The following is a 17,141-nucleotide window of genomic DNA, read 5'->3' as shown; positions in this document are numbered from 1 at the left end:
CCACATTACAGTTAGTAAAATCACGACCTCTAGTGGCCGCCGTCGTTAAAGCACATAACACTTAGTAGAATCACGACCTCTAGTGGCCGCCGTCGTCAAAGCACATTACAATTAGTAAAATCACGACCTCTAGCGGCCGCCATCGTTAAACCACATTACAGTTAGTAAAATCACGACCTCTAGTGGACGCCGACGTTAAAAGCACATTACAATTAGTAAAATCACGACCTCTAATGGCCGCCGTTGTTAAACCACATTACAGTTAGTAAAATCACGACCTCTAGTGGCCGCCGTCGTTAAAGCACATTACAGTTAGTAAAATCACGACCTCTAGTGGCCGCCGTCGTTAAAGCACATTACAATTAGTAAAATCACGACCTCTAGCGGCCGCCGTCGTTATTTAGCCTACAATGCAGAAACAGTTCAAACATTGACTAATGCTGAAAACGAAAAGTATTTCTTTCTTTTTGTTTTGGTATCCGGGGCGATGTCCGCGGCTTGTCTGTGGTTGCTGGCGGTGCTGATGGTGTCGGCGACGGTGGCTGTGGAGGTGCGGATAGCCCAGATGCCGACGTCGAGTCTTCAGCAGGGAACGGTCCGGATAGTAGATCCAGAGGTACTGAGGAAACCGGCGTCGATGTCTCCCACAATGGCCAAGACCCAGAGGGGAGAGCTGAAACAGAATACCGACAACAACACAAATGTAAATACAATCTAGAAGCAAGACCTCGGATAGCAGTTAATATGATATTAATATAAACAGAGTGTAAATGTAGGGATCTACTAAGAATCAACATTTAAAGCGTAAAAACAAATAGTAAATCACGACTGTATACTGTCATTAAACCACTTTACAATAAGTAAAATCACGACCTCTAGTGGCCGCCGTCGTTACACCACATTACAGTTAGTAAAATCACGACCTCTAGTGGCCGCCGTCGTTAAAGCACATTACAATTAGTAAAATCACGACCTCTAGCGGCCGCCGTCGTTAAAGCACATTACAGTTAGTACAATCACGACCTCTAGTGGACGCCGTCTTTAAACCACATTACAATTAGTAAAATCACGACCTCTAGTGGCCGCCGTCGTTAAAACACATTACAGTTAGTAAAATCACGACCTCTAGTGGCCGCCGTCGTTAAAAGCACATTACAATTAGTAAAATCACGACCTCTAGCGGCCGCCGTCGTTAAAGCACATTACAGTTAGTAAAATCACGACCTCTAGTGGCCGCCGTCGTTAAAGCACATTACAATTAGTAAAATCACGACCTCTAGTGGCCGCCGTCGTTATTTAGCCTACAATGCAGAAACAGTTCAAACATTGACTAATGCTGAAAACGAAAAGTATTTCTTTCTTTTTGTTTTGGTATCCGGGGCGATGTCCGCGGCTTGTCTGTGGTTGCTGGCGGTGCTGATGGTGTCGGCGACGGTGGCTGTGGAGGTGCGGATAGCCCAGATGCCGACGTCGAGTCTTCAGCAGGGAACGGTACGGATAGTAGATCCAGAGGTACTGAGGAAACCGGCGTCGATGTCTCCCACAATGGCCAAGACCCAGAGGGGAGAGCTGAAACAGAATACCGACAACAACACAAATGTAAATACAATCGAGAAGCAAGACCTCGGATAGCAGTTAATATGATATTAATATAAACAGAGTGTAAATGTAGGGATCTACAAAGGATCAACATTTAAAGCGTAAAAACAAATAGTAAATCACTAGTGTATACTGTCATTAAACCACTTTACAATAAGTAAAATCACGACCTCTAGTGGACGCCGTCGTTAAAGAACATAACAGTTAGTAGAATCACGACCTCTAGTGGCCGCCGTCGTCAAAGCACATTACAATTAGTAAAATCACGACCTCTAGCGGCCGCCGTCGTTAAAGCACATTACAGTTAGTAAAATCACGACCTCTAGTGGCCGCCGTCGTTAAAAGCACATTACAATTAGTAAAATCTCGACCTCTAGTGGCCGCCGTCGTTAAAGCACATAACAGTTAGTAAAATCACGACCTCTAGTGGCCGCCGTCGTTAAAGCACATTACAATTAGTAAAATCACGACCTCTAGCGGCCGCCGTCGTTAAACCACATTACAGTTAGTAAAATCACGACCTCTAGTGGCCGCCGTCGTTAAAGCACATAACAGCTAGTAAAATCACGACCTCTAGTGGCCGCCCTCATTAAAGCACATTACAATTAGTAAAATCACGACCTCTAGCGGCCGCCGTCGTTAAACCACATTACAATTAGTAAAATCACGACCTCTAGTGGCCGCCGTCGTTAAAGCACATTACAATTAGTAAATTCACGACCTCTAGCGGCCGCCGTCGTTAAAGCACATTACAATTAGTAAAATCACGACCTCTAGCGGCCGCTATCGTTATTTAGCCTACAATGCAGAAACAGTTCAAACATTGACTAATGCTGAAAACGAAAAGTATTTCTTTCTTTTTGTTTTGGTATCCGGGGCGATGTCCGCGGCTTGTCTGTGGTTGCTGGCGGTGCTGATGGTGTCGGCGACGGTGGCTGTGGAGGTGCGGATAGCCCAGATGCCGACGTCGAGTCTTCAGCAGGGAACGGTCCGGATAGTAGATCCAGAGGTACTGAGGAAACCGGCGTCGATGTCTCCCACAATGGCCAAGACCCAGAGGGGAGAGCTGAAACAGAATACCGACAACAACACAAATGTAAATACAATCTCGAAGCAAGACCTCGGATAGCAGTTAATATGATATTAATATAAACAGAGTGTAAATGTAGGGATCTACTAAGAATCAACATTTAAAGCGTAAAAACAAATAGTAAATCACGACTGTATACTGTCATTAAACCACTTTACAATAAGTAAAATCACGACCTCTAGTGACCGCCGTCTTTAATTACATTACAGTTAGTAAAATCACGTCCTCTAGTGGCCGCCGTCGTTAAAACACATTACAATTAGTAAAATCACGACCTCTAGCGGCCGCCGTCGTTAAAGCACATTACATTTAGTACAATCACGACCTCTAGTGGACGCCGTCTTTAAACCACATTACAATTAGTAAAATCACGACCTCTAGTGGCCGCCGTCGTTAAAACACATTACAGTTAGTAAAATCACGACCTCTAGTGGCCGCCGTCGTTAAAAGCACATTACAATTAGTAAAATCACGACCTCTAGCGGCCGCCGTCGTTAAACCACATTACAGTTAGTAAAATCACGACCTCTAGTGGCCGCCGTCGTTAAAGCACATTACAATTAGTAAATTCACGACCTCTAGCGGCCGCCGTCGTTAAAGCACATTACAATTAGTAAAATCACGACCTCTAGCGGCCGCTGTCGTTAATTAGCCTACAATGCAGAAACGGTTCAAACATTGACTAATGCTGAAAACGAAAAGTATTTCTTTCTTTTTGTTTTGGTATCCGGGGCGATGTCCGCGGCTTGTCTGTGGTTGCTGGCGGTGCTGATGGTGTCGGCGACGGTGGCTGTGGAGGTGCGGATAGCCCAGATGCCGACGTCGAGTCTTCAGCAGGGAACGGTCCGGATAGTAGATCCAGAGGTACTGAGGAAACCGGCGTCGATGTCTCCCACAATGGCCAAGACCCAGAGGGGAGAGCTGAAACAGAATACCGACAACAATACAAATGTAAATACAATCTCTAAGCAAGACCTCGGATAGCAGTTAATATGATATTAATATAAACAGAGTGTAAATGTAGGGATCTACTAAGGATCAACATTTAAAGCGTAAAAACAAATAGTAAATCACTAGTGTATACTGTCATTAAACCACTTTACAATAAGTAAAATCACGACCTCTAGTGGACGCCGTCGTTAAACCACATTACAATTTGTAAAATCACGACCTCTAGTGGCCGCCGTCGTTAAAGCACATTACAGTTAGTAAAATCACGACCTCTAGTGGCCGCCGTCGTTAAAGCACATAACAGCTAGTAAAATCACGACCTCTAGTGGCAGCCCTCGTTAAAGCACATTACAATTAGTAAAATCACGACCTCTAGCGGCCGCCGTCGTTAAACCACATTACAATTAGTAAAATCACGACCTCTAGTGGCCGCCGTCGTTAAAGCACATTACAATTAGTAAATTCACGACCTCTAGCGGCCGCCGTCGTTAAAGCACATTACAATTAGTAAAATCACGACCTCTAGCGGCCGCTATCGTTATTTAGCCTACAATGCAGAAACAGTTCAAACATTGACTAATGCTGAAAACGAAAAGTATTTCTTTCTTTTTGTTTTGGTATCCGGGGCGATGTCCGCGGCTTGTCTGTGGTTGCTGGCGGTGCTGATGGTGTCGGCGACGGTGGCTGTGGAGGTGCGGATAGCCCAGATGCCGACGTCCAGTCTTCAGCAGGGAACGGTCCGGATAGTAGATCCAGAGGTACTGAGGAAACCGGCGTCGATGTCTCCCACAATGGCCAAGACCCAGAGGGGAGAGCTGAAACAGAATACCGACAACAATACAAATGTAAATACAATCTCGAAGCAAGACCTCGGATAGCAGTTAATATGATATTAATATAAACAGAGTGTAAATGTAGGGATCTACTAAGAATCAACATTTAAAGCGTAAAAACAAATAGTAAATCACGACTGTATACTGTCATTAAACCACTTTACAATAAGTAAAATCACGACCTCTAGTGGCCGCCGTCGTTAAACCACATTACAGTTAGTAAAATCACGACCTCTAGTGGCCGCCGTCGTTAAAGCACATTACAATTAGTAAAATCACGACCTCTAGCGGCCGCCGTCGTTAAAGCACATTACAGTTAGTACAATCACGACCTCTAGTGGACGCCGTCTTTAAACCACATTACAATTAGTAAAATCACGACCTCTAGTGGCCGCCGTCGTTAAAGCACATTACAATTAGTAAAATCACGACCTCTAGCGGCCGCCGTCGTTAAAGCACATTACAGTTAGTACAATCACGACCTCTAGTGGACGCCGTCTTTAAACCACATTACAATTAGTAAAATCACGACCTCTAGTGGCCGCCGTCGTTAAAACACATTACAGTTAGTAAAATCACGACCTCTAGTGGCCGCCGTCGTTAAAAGCACATTACAATTAGTAAAATCACGACCTCTAGCGGCCGCCGTCGTTAAACCACATTACAGTTAGTAAAATCACGACCTCTAGTGGACGCCGTCGTTAAACCACATTACAGTTAGTAAAATCACGACCTCTAGTGGACGCCGTCTTTAAACCACATTACAATTAGTAAAATCACGACCTCTAGTGGCCGCCGTCGTTAAAGCACATTACAGTTAGTGAAATCACGACCTCTAGTGGCCGCCGTCGTTAAAGCACATTACAATAAGTAAAATCACGACCTCTAGTGGCAGCCGTCGTTAAAGCATATTACAATTAGTAAAATCACGACCTCTAAGTGGCCGCCGTCGTTAAAGCACATAACAGTTAGTAAAATCACGACCTCTAGTGGCCGCCCTCGTTAAAGCACATTACAATTAGTAATATCACGACCTCTAGCGGCCGCCGTCGTTAAAGCACATTACAGTTAGTAAAATCACGACCTCTAGTGGCAGCCGTCGTTAAAGCATATTACAATTAGTAAAATCACGACCTCTAAGTGGCCGCCGTCGTTAAAGCACATAACAGTTAGTAAAATCACGACCTCTAGCGGCCGCCGTCGTTAAACCACATTACAGTTAGTAAAATCACGACCTCTAGTGGCCGCCGTCGTTAAAGCACATTACAGTTAGTAAAATCACGACCTCTAGTGGCCGCCGTCTTTAAAAGCACATAACAATTAGTAAAATCACGACCTCTAGCGGCCGCCGTCATTAAACCACATTACATTTAGTAAAATCACGTCCTCTAGTGGACGCCGTCGTTAAACCACATTACAGTTAGTAAAATCACGACCACTAGTGGCCGCCGTCGTTAAACCAAATTACAATTAGTAAAATCACGACCTCTAGTGGCCGCCGTCGTTAAAGCACATTACAGTTAGTAAAATCACGACCTCTAGTGGCCGCCGTCGTTAAAAGCACATTACAATTAGTAAAATCACGACCTCTAGCGGCCGCCGTCGTTAAACCACATTACAGTTAGTTAAATCACGACCTCTAGTGGACGCCGTCGTTAAACCACATTACAGTTAGTAAAATCACGACCTCTAGTGGCCGCCGTCGTTAAAGCACATTACACTTAGTAAAATCACGACCTCTAGTGGCCGCCGTCGTTAAAGCACATTACAATTAGTAAAATCACGACCTCTAGCGGCCGCCGTCGTTATTTAGCCTACAATGCAGAAACAGTTCAAACATTGACTAATGCTGAAAACGAAAAGTATTTCTTTCTTTTTGTTTTGGTATCCGGGGCGATGTCCGCGGCTTGTCTGTGGTTGCTGGCGGTGCTGATGGTGTCGGCGACGGTGGCTGTGGAGGTGCGGATAGCCCAGATGCCGACGTCGAGTCTTCAGCAGGGAACAGTCCGGATAGTAGATCCAGAGGTACTGAGGAAACCGGCGTCGATGTCTCCCTCAAAGGCCAAGACCCAGAGGGGAGAGCTGAAACAGAATACCGACAACAACACAAATGTAAATACAATCTAGAAGCAAGACCTCGGATAGCAGTTAATAAGATATTAATATAAACAGAGTGTAAATGTAGGGATCTACTAAGGATCAACATTTAAAGCGTAAAAACAAATAGTAAATCACTAGTGTATACTGTCATTAAACCACTTTACAATAAGTAAAATCACGACCTCTAGTGGACGCCGTCGTTAAACCACATTACAATTAGTAAAATCACGACCTCTAGTGGCCGCCGTCGTTAAAGCACATTACAGTTAGTAAAATCACGACCTCTAGTGGCCGCCGTCGTTAAAAGCACATTACAATTAGTAAAATCACGACCTCTAGCGGCCGCCGTCGTTAAACCACATTACAGTTAGTTAAATCACGACCTCTAGTGGACGCCGTCGTTAAACCACATTACAATTAGTAAAATCCCGACCTCTAGTGGCCGCCGTCGTTAAAGCACATTACAATTAGTAAATTCACGACCTCTAGCGGCCGCCGTCGTTAAAGCACATTACAATTAGTAAAATCACGACCTCTAGCGGCCGCTATCGTTATTTAGCCTACAATGCAGAAACAGTTCAAACATTGACTAATGCTGAAAACGAAAAGTATTTCTTTCTTTTTGTTTTGGTATCCGGGGCGATGTCCGCGGCTTGTCTGTGGTTGCTGGCGGTGCTGATGGTGTCGGCGACGGTGGCTGTGGAGGTGCGGATAGCCCAGATGCCGACGTCGAGTCTTCAGCAGGGAACGGTCCGGATAGTAGATCCAGAGGTACTGAGGAAACCGGCGTCGATGTCTCCCACAATGGCCAAGACCCAGAGGGGAGAGCTGAAACAGAATACCGACAACAATACAAATGTAAATACAATCTCGAAGCAAGACCTCGGATAGCAGTTAATATGATATTAATATAAACAGAGTGTAAATGTAGGGATCTACTAAGAATCAACATTTAAAGCGTAAAAACAAATAGTAAATCACGACTGTATACTGTCATTAAACCACTTTACAATAAGTAAAATCACGACCTCTAGTGGCCGCCGTCGTTAAAGCACATTACAATTAGTAAAATCACGACCTCTAGCGGCCGCCGTCGTTAAAGCACATTACATTTAGTACAATCACGACCTCTAGTGGACGCCGTCTTTAAACCACATTACAGTTAGTAAAATCACGACCTCTAGCGGCCGCCGTCCTTAAACCACATTACAGTTAGTAAAATCACGACCTCTAGTGGCCGCCGTCGTTAAAGCACATTACAATTAGTAAAATCACGACCTCTAGTGGCCGCCGTCGTTAAAGCACATAACAGTTAGTAAAATCACGACCTCTAGTGGCTGCCGTCGTTAAAGCACATTACAATTAGTAAAATCACGACCTCTAGCGGCCGCCGTCCTTAAACCACATTACAGTTAGTAAAATCACGTCCTCTAGTGGACGCCGTCGTTAAACCACATTACAATTAGTAAAATCACGACCTCTAGTGGCCGCCGTCGTTAAAGCACATTACAGTTAGTAAAATCACGACCTCTAGCGGCCGCCGTCGTTAAACCACATTACAGTTAGTAAAATCACGACCTCTAGTGGACGCCGTCTTTAAACCACAATACAATTAGTAAAATCACGACCTCTAGTGGCCGCCGTCGTTAAAGCACATTACAGTTAGTAAAATCACAACCTCTAGTGGCCGCCGTCGTTAAAGCACATTACAGTTAGTAAAATCACGACCTCTAGTGGCCGCCGTCGTTAAAAGCACATTACAATTAGTAAAATCACGACCTCTAGCGGCCGCCGTCGTTAAACCACATTACAGTCAGTTAAATCACGACCTCTAGTGGCCGCCGTCGTTAAAGCACATTACAATTAGTAAAATCACGACCTCTAGTGGCCGCCGTCCTTAAAAGCACATTACAATTAGTAAAATCACGACCTCTAGCGGCCGCCGTCGTTAAACCACATTACAGTTAGTAAAATCACGACCTCTAGTGGACGCCGTCGTTCAACCACATTACAGTTAGTAAAATCACGACCTCTAGTGGCCGCCGTCGTTAAAAGCACATTACAATTAGTAAAATCACGACCTCTAGTGGCCGCCGTCGTTAAACCACATTACAGTTAGTAAAATCACGACCTCTAGTAGCCGCCGTCGTTAAAGCACATTACAAGTAGTAAAATCACGACCTCCAGCGGCCGCCGTCGTTATTTAGCCTGCAATGCAGAAACAGTTCAAACATTGACTAATGCTGAAAACGAAAAGTATTTCTTTCTTTTTGTTTTGGTATCCGGGACGATGTCCGGGGCTTGTCTGTGGTTGCTGGCGGTGCTGATGGTGTCGGCGACGGTGGCTGTGGAGGTGCGGATAACCCAGATGCCGAAGTCGAGTCTTCAGCAGGGAACAGTCCGGATAGTTGATCCAGAGGTACTGAGGAAGTTAAACCACATTAGAGTTAGTAAAATCACGACCTCTAGTGGCCGCCGTCGTTAAAGCACATTACAGTTAGTAAAATCACGACCTCTAGTGGCCGCCGTCGTTAAAGCACATTACAATTAGTAAAATCACAACCTCTAGTGGCCGCCGTCGTTAAAGCACATAACAGCTAGTAAAATCACGACCTCTAGTGGCCGCCCTCGTTAAAGCACATTACAATTAGTAAAATCACGACCTCTAGCGGCCGCCGTCGTTAAACCACATTACAGATAGGAAAATCACGACCTTTAGTGGACGCCGTCGTTAAACCACATTACAATTAGTAAAATCACGACCTCTAGTGGCCGCCGTCGTTAAAGCACATTACAATTAGTAAATTCACGACCTCTAGCGGCCGCCGTCGTTAAAGCACATTACAATTAGTAAAATCACGACCTCTAGCGGCCGCTGTCGTTATTAAGCCTACAATGCAGAAACAGTTCAAACATTGACTAATGCTGAAAACGAAAAGTATTTCTTTCTTTTTGTTTTGGTATCCGGGGCGATGTCCGCGGCTTGTCTGTGGTTGCTGGCGGTGCTGATGGTGTCGGCGACGGTGGCTGTGGAGGTGCGGATAGCCCAGATGCCGACGTCGAGTCTTCAGCAGGGAACGGTCCGGATAGTAGATCCAGAGGTACTGAGGAAACCGGCGTCGATGTCTCCCACAATGGCCAAGACCCAGAGGGGAGAGCTGAAACAGAATACCGACAACAATACAAATGTAAATACAATCTCTAAGCAAGACCTCGGATAGCAGTTAATATGATATTAATATAAACAGAGTGTAAATGTAGGGATCTACTAAGGATCAACATTTAAAGCGTAAAAACAAATAGTAAATCACTACTGTATACTGTCATTAAACCACTTTACAATAAGTAAAATCACGACCTCTAGTGGACGCCGTCGTTAAACCACATTACAGTTAGTAAAATCACGACCTCTAGCGGCCGCCGTTGTTAAACCACATTACAGTTAGTAAAATCACGACCTCTAGTGGACGCCGCTTTAAACCACATTACAATTAGTAAAATCACGACCTCTAGTTGCCGCCGTCGTTAAAGCACATTATAGTTAGTGAAATCACGACCTCTAGTGGCCGCCGTCGTTAAAGCACATTACAATTAGTAAAATCACGACCTCTAGTGGCCGCCGTCGTTAAAGCACATAACAGTTAGTAAAATCACGACCTCTAGCGGCCGCCGTCGTTAAACCACATTACAGTTAGTAAAATCACGACCTCTAGTGGACGCCGTCGTTAAACCACATTACAATTAGTAAAATCACGACCTCTAGTGGCCGCCGTCGTTAAAGCACATTACAGTTAGTAAAATCACGACCTCTAGTGGCCGCCGTCTTTAAAAGCACATAACAATTAGTAAAATCACGACCTCTAGCGGCCGCCGTCATTAAACCACATTACATTTAGTAAAATCCCGACCTCTAGTGGACGCCGTCGTTAAACCACATTACAGTTAGTAAAATCACGACCACTAGTGGCCGCCGTCGTTAAACCAAATTACAATTAGTAAAATCACGACCTCTAGTGGCCGCCGTCGTTAAAGCACATTACAGTTAGTAAAATCACGACCTCTAGTGGCCGCCGTCGTTAAAAGCACATTACAATTAGTAAAATCACGACCTCTAGCGGCCGCCGTCGTTAAACCACATTACAGTTAGTTAAATCACGACCTCTAGTGGACGCCGTCGTTAAACCACATTACAGTTAGTAAAATCACGACCTCTAGTGGCCGCCGTCGTTAAAGCACATTACAGTTAGTAAAATCACGACCTCTAGTGGCCGCCGTCGTTAAAGCACATTACAATTAGTAAAATCACGACCTCTAGCGGCCGCCGTCGTTAAACCACATTACAGTTAGTAAAATCACGACCTCTAGTGGCCGCCGTCGTTAAGGCACATTACAGTTAGTAAAATCACGACCTCTAGTGGCCGCCGTCGTTAAAGCACATTACAATTAGTAAAATCACGACCTCTAGCGGCCGCCGTCGTTATTTAGCCTACAATGCAGAAACAGTTCAAACATTGACTAATGCTGAAAACGAAAAGTATTTCTTTCTTTTTGTTTTGGTATCCGGGACGATGTCCGCGGCTTGTCTGTGGTTGCTGGCGGTGCTGATGGTGTCGGCGACGGTGGCTGTGGAGGTGCGGATAACCCAGATGCCGAAGTCGAGTCTTCAGCAGGGAACGGTCCGGATAGTAGATCCAGAGGTACTGAGGAAGTTAAACCACATTAGAGTTAGTAAAATCACGACCTCTAGTGGCCGCCGTCGTTAAAGCACATTACAGTTAGTAAAATCTCGACCTCTAGTGGCCGCCGTCGTTAAAGCACATTACAATTAGTAAAATCACAACCTCTAGTGGCCGCCGTCGTTAAAGCACATAACAGCTAGTAAAATCACGACCTCTAGTGGCCGCCCTCGTTAAAGCACATTACAATTAGTAAATTCACGACCTCTAGCGGCCGCCGTCGTTAAAGCACATTACAATTAGTAAAATCACGACCTCTAGCGGCCGCTATCGTTATTTAGCCTACAATGCAGAAACAGTTCAAACATTGACTAATGCTGAAAACGAAAAGTATTTCTTTCTTTTTGTTTTGGTATCCGGGGCGATGTCCGCGGCTTGTCTGTGGTTGCTGGCGGTGCTGATGGTGTCGGCGACGGTGGCTGTGGAGGTGCGGATAGCCCAGATGCCGACGTCGAGTCTTCAGCAGGGAACGGTCCGGATAGTAGATCCAGAGGTACTGAGGAAACCGGCGTCGATGTCTCCCACAATGGCCAAGACCCAGAGGGGAGAGCTGAAACAGAATACCGACAACAATACAAATGTAAATACAATCTCGAAGCAAGACCTCGGATAGCAGTTAATATGATATTAATATAAACAGAGTGTAAATGTAGGGATCTACTAAGGATCAACATTTAAAGCGTAAAAACAAATAGTAAATCACTAGTGTATACTGTCATTAAACCACTTTACAATAAGTAAAATCACGACCTCTAGTGGACGCCGTCGTTAAACCACATTACAGTTAGTAAAATCACGACCACTAGTGGCCGCCGTCGTTAAAGCACATTACAATTAGTAAAATCACGACCTCTAGCGGCCGCCGTCGTTAAACCACATTACAGTTAGTAAAATCACGACCTCTAGTGGACGCCGTCGTTAAACCACATTACAATTAGTAAAATCACGACCTCTAGTGGACGCCGTCGTTAAAGCACATTACAGTTAGTAAAATCATGACCTCTAGTGGCCGCCGTCGTTAAAGCACATTACAATTAGTAAAATCACGACCTCTAGTGGCCGCCGTCGTTAAAGCACATAACAGTTAGTAAAATCACGACCTCTAGTGGCTGCCGTCGTTAAAGCACATTACAATTAGTAAAATCACGACCTCTAGCGGCCGCCGTCCTTAAACCACATTACAGTTAGTAAAATCACGACCTCTAGTGGCCGCCGTCGTTAAAGCACATTACAGTTAGTAAAATCACGACCTCTAGCGGCCGCCGTCGTTAAACCACATTACAGTTAGTAAAATCACGACCTCTAGTGGACGCCGTCTTTAAACCACAATACAATTAGTAAAATCACGACCTCTAGTGGCCGCCGTCGTTAAAGCACATTACAGTTAGTAAAATCACGACCTCTAGTGGCCGCCGTCGTTAAAGCACATTACAGTTAGTAAAATCACGACCTCTAGTGGCCGCCGTCGTTAAAAGCACATTACAATTAGTAAAATCACGACCTCTAGCGGCCGCCGTCGTTAAACCACATTACAGTTAGTTAAATCACGACCTCTAGTGGCCGCCGTCGTTAAAGCACATTACAATTAGTAAAATCACGACCTCTAGTGGCCGCCGTCGTTAAAAGCACATTACAATTAGTAAAATCACGACCTCTAGCGGCCGCCGTCGTTAAACCACATTACAGTTAGTAAAATCACGACCTCTAGTGGACGCCGTCGTTCAACCACATTACAGTTAGTAAAATCACGACCTCTAGTGGCCGCCGTCGTTAAACCACATTACAGTTAGTAAAATCCCGACCTCTAGTGGCCGCCGTCGTTAAAGCACATTACAATTAGTAAAATCACGACCTCCAGCGGCCGCCGTCGTTATTTAGCCTGCAATGCAGAAACAGTTCAAACATTGACTAATGCTGAAAACGAAAAGTATTTCTTTCTTTTTGTTTTGGTATCCGGGACGATGTCCGCGGCTTGTCTGTGGTTGCTGGCGGTGCTGATGGTGTCGGCGACGGTGGCTGTGGAGGTGCGGATAACCCAGATGCCGAAGTCGAGTCTTCAGCAGGGAACAGTCCGGATAGTAGATCCAGAGGTACTGAGGAAGTTAAACCACATTAGAGTTAGTAAAATCACGACCTCTAGTGGACGCCGTCGTTAAACCACATTACAGATAGTAAAATCACGTCCTCTAGTGGCCGCCGTCGTTAAAGCACATTACAGTTAGTAAAATCACGACCTCTAGTGGCCGCCGTCGTTAAAGCACATTACAATTAGTAAAATCACGACCTCTAGTGGCCGCCGTCGTTAAAGCACATTACAGTTAGTGAAATCACGACCTCTAGTGGCCGCCGTCGTTAAAGCACATTACAATAAGTAAAATCACGACCTCTAGCGGCCGCTGTCGTTATTTAGCCTACAATGCAGAAACAGTTCAAACATTGACTAATGCTGAAAACGAAAAGTATTTCTTTCTTTTTGTTTTGGTATCCGGGGCGATGTCCGCGGCTTGTCTGTGGTTGCTGGCGGTGCTGATGGTGTCGGCGACGGTGGCTGTGGAGGTGCGGATAGCCCAGATGCCGACGTCGAGTCTTCAGCAGGGAACGGTCCGGATAGTAGATCCAGAGGTACTGAGGAAACCGGCGTCGATGTCTCCCACAATGGCCAAGACCCAGAGGGGAGAGCTGAAACAGAATACCGACAACAATACAAATGTAAATACAATCTCGAAGCAAGACCTCGGATAGCAATTAATATGATATTAATATAAACAGAGTGTAAATGTAGGGATCTACTAAGGATCAACATTTAAAGCGTAAAAACAAATAGTAAATCACTAGTGTATACTGTCATTAAACCACTTTACAATAAGTAAAATCACGACCTCTAGTGGACGCCGTCGTTAAACCACATTACAGTTAGTAAAATCACGACCACTAGTGGCCGCCGTCGTTAAAGCACATTACAATTAGTAAAATCACGACCTCTAGCGGCCGCCGTCGTTAAACCACATTACAGTTAGTAAAATCACGACCTCTAGTGGACGCCGTCGTTAAACCACATTACAATTAGTAAAATCATGACCTCTAGTGGCCGCCGTCGTTAAAGCACATTACAATTAGTAAAATCACGACCTCTAGTGGCCGCCGTCGTTAAAGCACATAACAGTTAGTAAAATCACGACCTCTAGTGGCTGCCGTCGTTAAAGCACATTACAATTAGTAAAATCACGACCTCTAGCGGCCGCCGTCCTTAAACCACATTACAGTTAGTAAAATCACGACCTCTAGCGGCCGCCGTCGTTAAACCACATTACAGTTAGTAAAATCACGACCTCTAGTGGACGCCGTCGTTAAACCACATTACAGATAGTAAAATCACGTCCTCTAGTGGCCGCCGTCGTTAAAGCACATTACAGTTAGTAAAATCACGACCTCTAGTGGCCGCCGTCGTTAAAGCACATTACAATTAGTAAAATCACGACCTCTAGCGGCCGCCGTCGTTAAACACATTGTAGTTAGTAAAATCACGACCTCTAGCGGCCGGCGTCTTTAAAGCACATTACAGTTAGTAAAATCACGACCTCTAGCGGCCGTCGTCGTTAAAGCACATTACAATTAGTAAAATCACGACCTCTAGTGGCCGCCGTCGTTAAAGCATAGTGTGAAATAGTAATCACGACCTCACGTGGCCGCCGTCGTTAAAGCATAGTAGTAAAATCACAATGACGCTTAGCAGCAACAGTTACTCAAACACCTTCAATAGTAAAATGACACCGTCTAAAAGCACATAGCCGGAACATAGACAAACCGCATTACAGATAAAACACACACACACACACACACACACACAATAGCGAACATACAACCATTCAACTGATACTGAACGGTAGAGATGTGTTGAAAAAAATTGAGATTCGTATCTTTCCAAACGTTGGTGTTGGTGTTGGTGTTGAAGCGACAGGTAGAAGGTGTGGCGTGCTCGTTGTCTTTGTATCTGTTTTCATGTGAAAAAATAAATAAATAAATACAGCAGTGAAACGTAAACTATCACTCCAAAATGTTTTTTCCCACCTCCTATCAGCTGAGGCATCTGGTGAGTTAAAGAATCAACGAGCGGGTGCCCTACTCCTTCGACCTCTGACTGATCGTCTGTTTTCATACGAACAGGCGTTGAATAAAACAAAAAACATAGGTAGTTAAATATGAAATACATCGACAGACTGTGGTTAAAATACTTTTTTTTATTGAACTGAATGTTTTGCTCTCACCGTTGAACAGTTGGAGCGACCCGTTCAATGAATGATCAGCATCCACAGGGTCCGGATGACTTCCCGGTCCTGTCTGATTTCCGGGTTCCGGGTGATCTTTTCATGCACACACACACACACACACACACACACACACACACACACACACACACACACACACACACACACACGCACACACACACATACGCATGTGTATACACTTAATAAATACCGCTATTCTTTACCTAGTTATCGTAATTATGATTAGAATCGCTGTCTCCTTCTCACCAATGACTCGCGCCGGTCCTGTCTTCCGTGCCGAATTATACCGATCTTACGGCTCTGAGAGCGTTGGTTACCCCCCTTCGCTCGATTTCCTGTACTCGGCCCCGGACGAACTCGTCCTCGCTGTCGATTATTATAATACACGGCGTGTTCTGAGCCTCGGTGCCGCTGTCTTGAAGACTCGCTCTCGGATTCACAGCCGACAGATCCGCACGGGCATCTCCGTCTTCAAAAGTTACACGCATTAACCGCTCAAGCTCCTCAGCGCCGATCAGCGTCTCCGGGAAGTTATTCGCGGAGGCGATAATATCTGAAAAATAGAAGTGCGGCTGTTGTAACACATCATAGAGATATTAACAACGAATTATAAAATAATTCAATATTTTTACCAGTATCACTCTGCGTTAAATGAACGTCACACAGATGAGTGACGACGTCTGTCAATGAAAAGAGACATGGTACGAAACATGGCGTAACGTTTTTATTATACTTATATATGTAATTGTAAATACATAGATACACACTTACACACTTATATGTATACTGTATAGATATAGATAGATGGATAGATAGACAGATAAATATTCACCTACGACGTGCAGAGGAAGAGGCATCCATGGGTAGTCTGGAGTCCTTTTGGAAAGGAGGATGAAGTTCTGGAAGGTCTGGTCAACAGCGAAGGTTACCCCGGAACTGATGTAAAATGTGGTATGTTTCGGTGTCTGAGAAAGAGTCAGGCATAATGCCTGTTGTCACACCGCTGTTTACCCCTTTTTTAAGTATTTCCTGAGTAAGTAAAATTGCATCGTTTCAAACTCACACAGGGTGTAAAATTAAATAGACTGATTCAACAGAAACTCATATGAGTTGAATAGCTGTGTCATTTGAACTAATGCTGAAAACTAAAGTATTTCTTTCTTTTGTTTTATCCTTGTTCACTCAACCTTATTTTCTGAAAACTAAAAGTATTTCTTTCTTTTGTTTTATCCTTGTTCACTCAACCTTATTTTCTGAAAACTAAAAGTATTTCTTTCTTTTGTTCTATTCTGAAAACTAAAAGTATTTCTCAAACAAGTACAAATTATCTGTTTAAACGCATTTTGAAAAATGGTGCATGAGTTGGGTAGCTGCGTCGTTTGAACTATTAGTGAAGACTAAAAAGTGTTTTCTTTCTACTGTTTTATCTTTAAGAAATATTTCAAGAATGAAAAACTTCTTCATAAGATGTTAAATAACTTCTAAAATGTTTAAACCCGAAATAATATTGTAGCTACTAATGTGTTTTGATTATTTAGCCTGCAAT

The sequence above is a fragment of the Synchiropus splendidus genome, chromosome 4 (assembly GCF_027744825.2).
Source record: "Synchiropus splendidus isolate RoL2022-P1 chromosome 4, RoL_Sspl_1.0, whole genome shotgun sequence".
Classification (NCBI taxonomy): domain Eukaryota; kingdom Metazoa; phylum Chordata; class Actinopteri; order Syngnathiformes; family Callionymidae; genus Synchiropus; species Synchiropus splendidus.
This window is presented reverse-complemented; position numbering follows the sequence as displayed.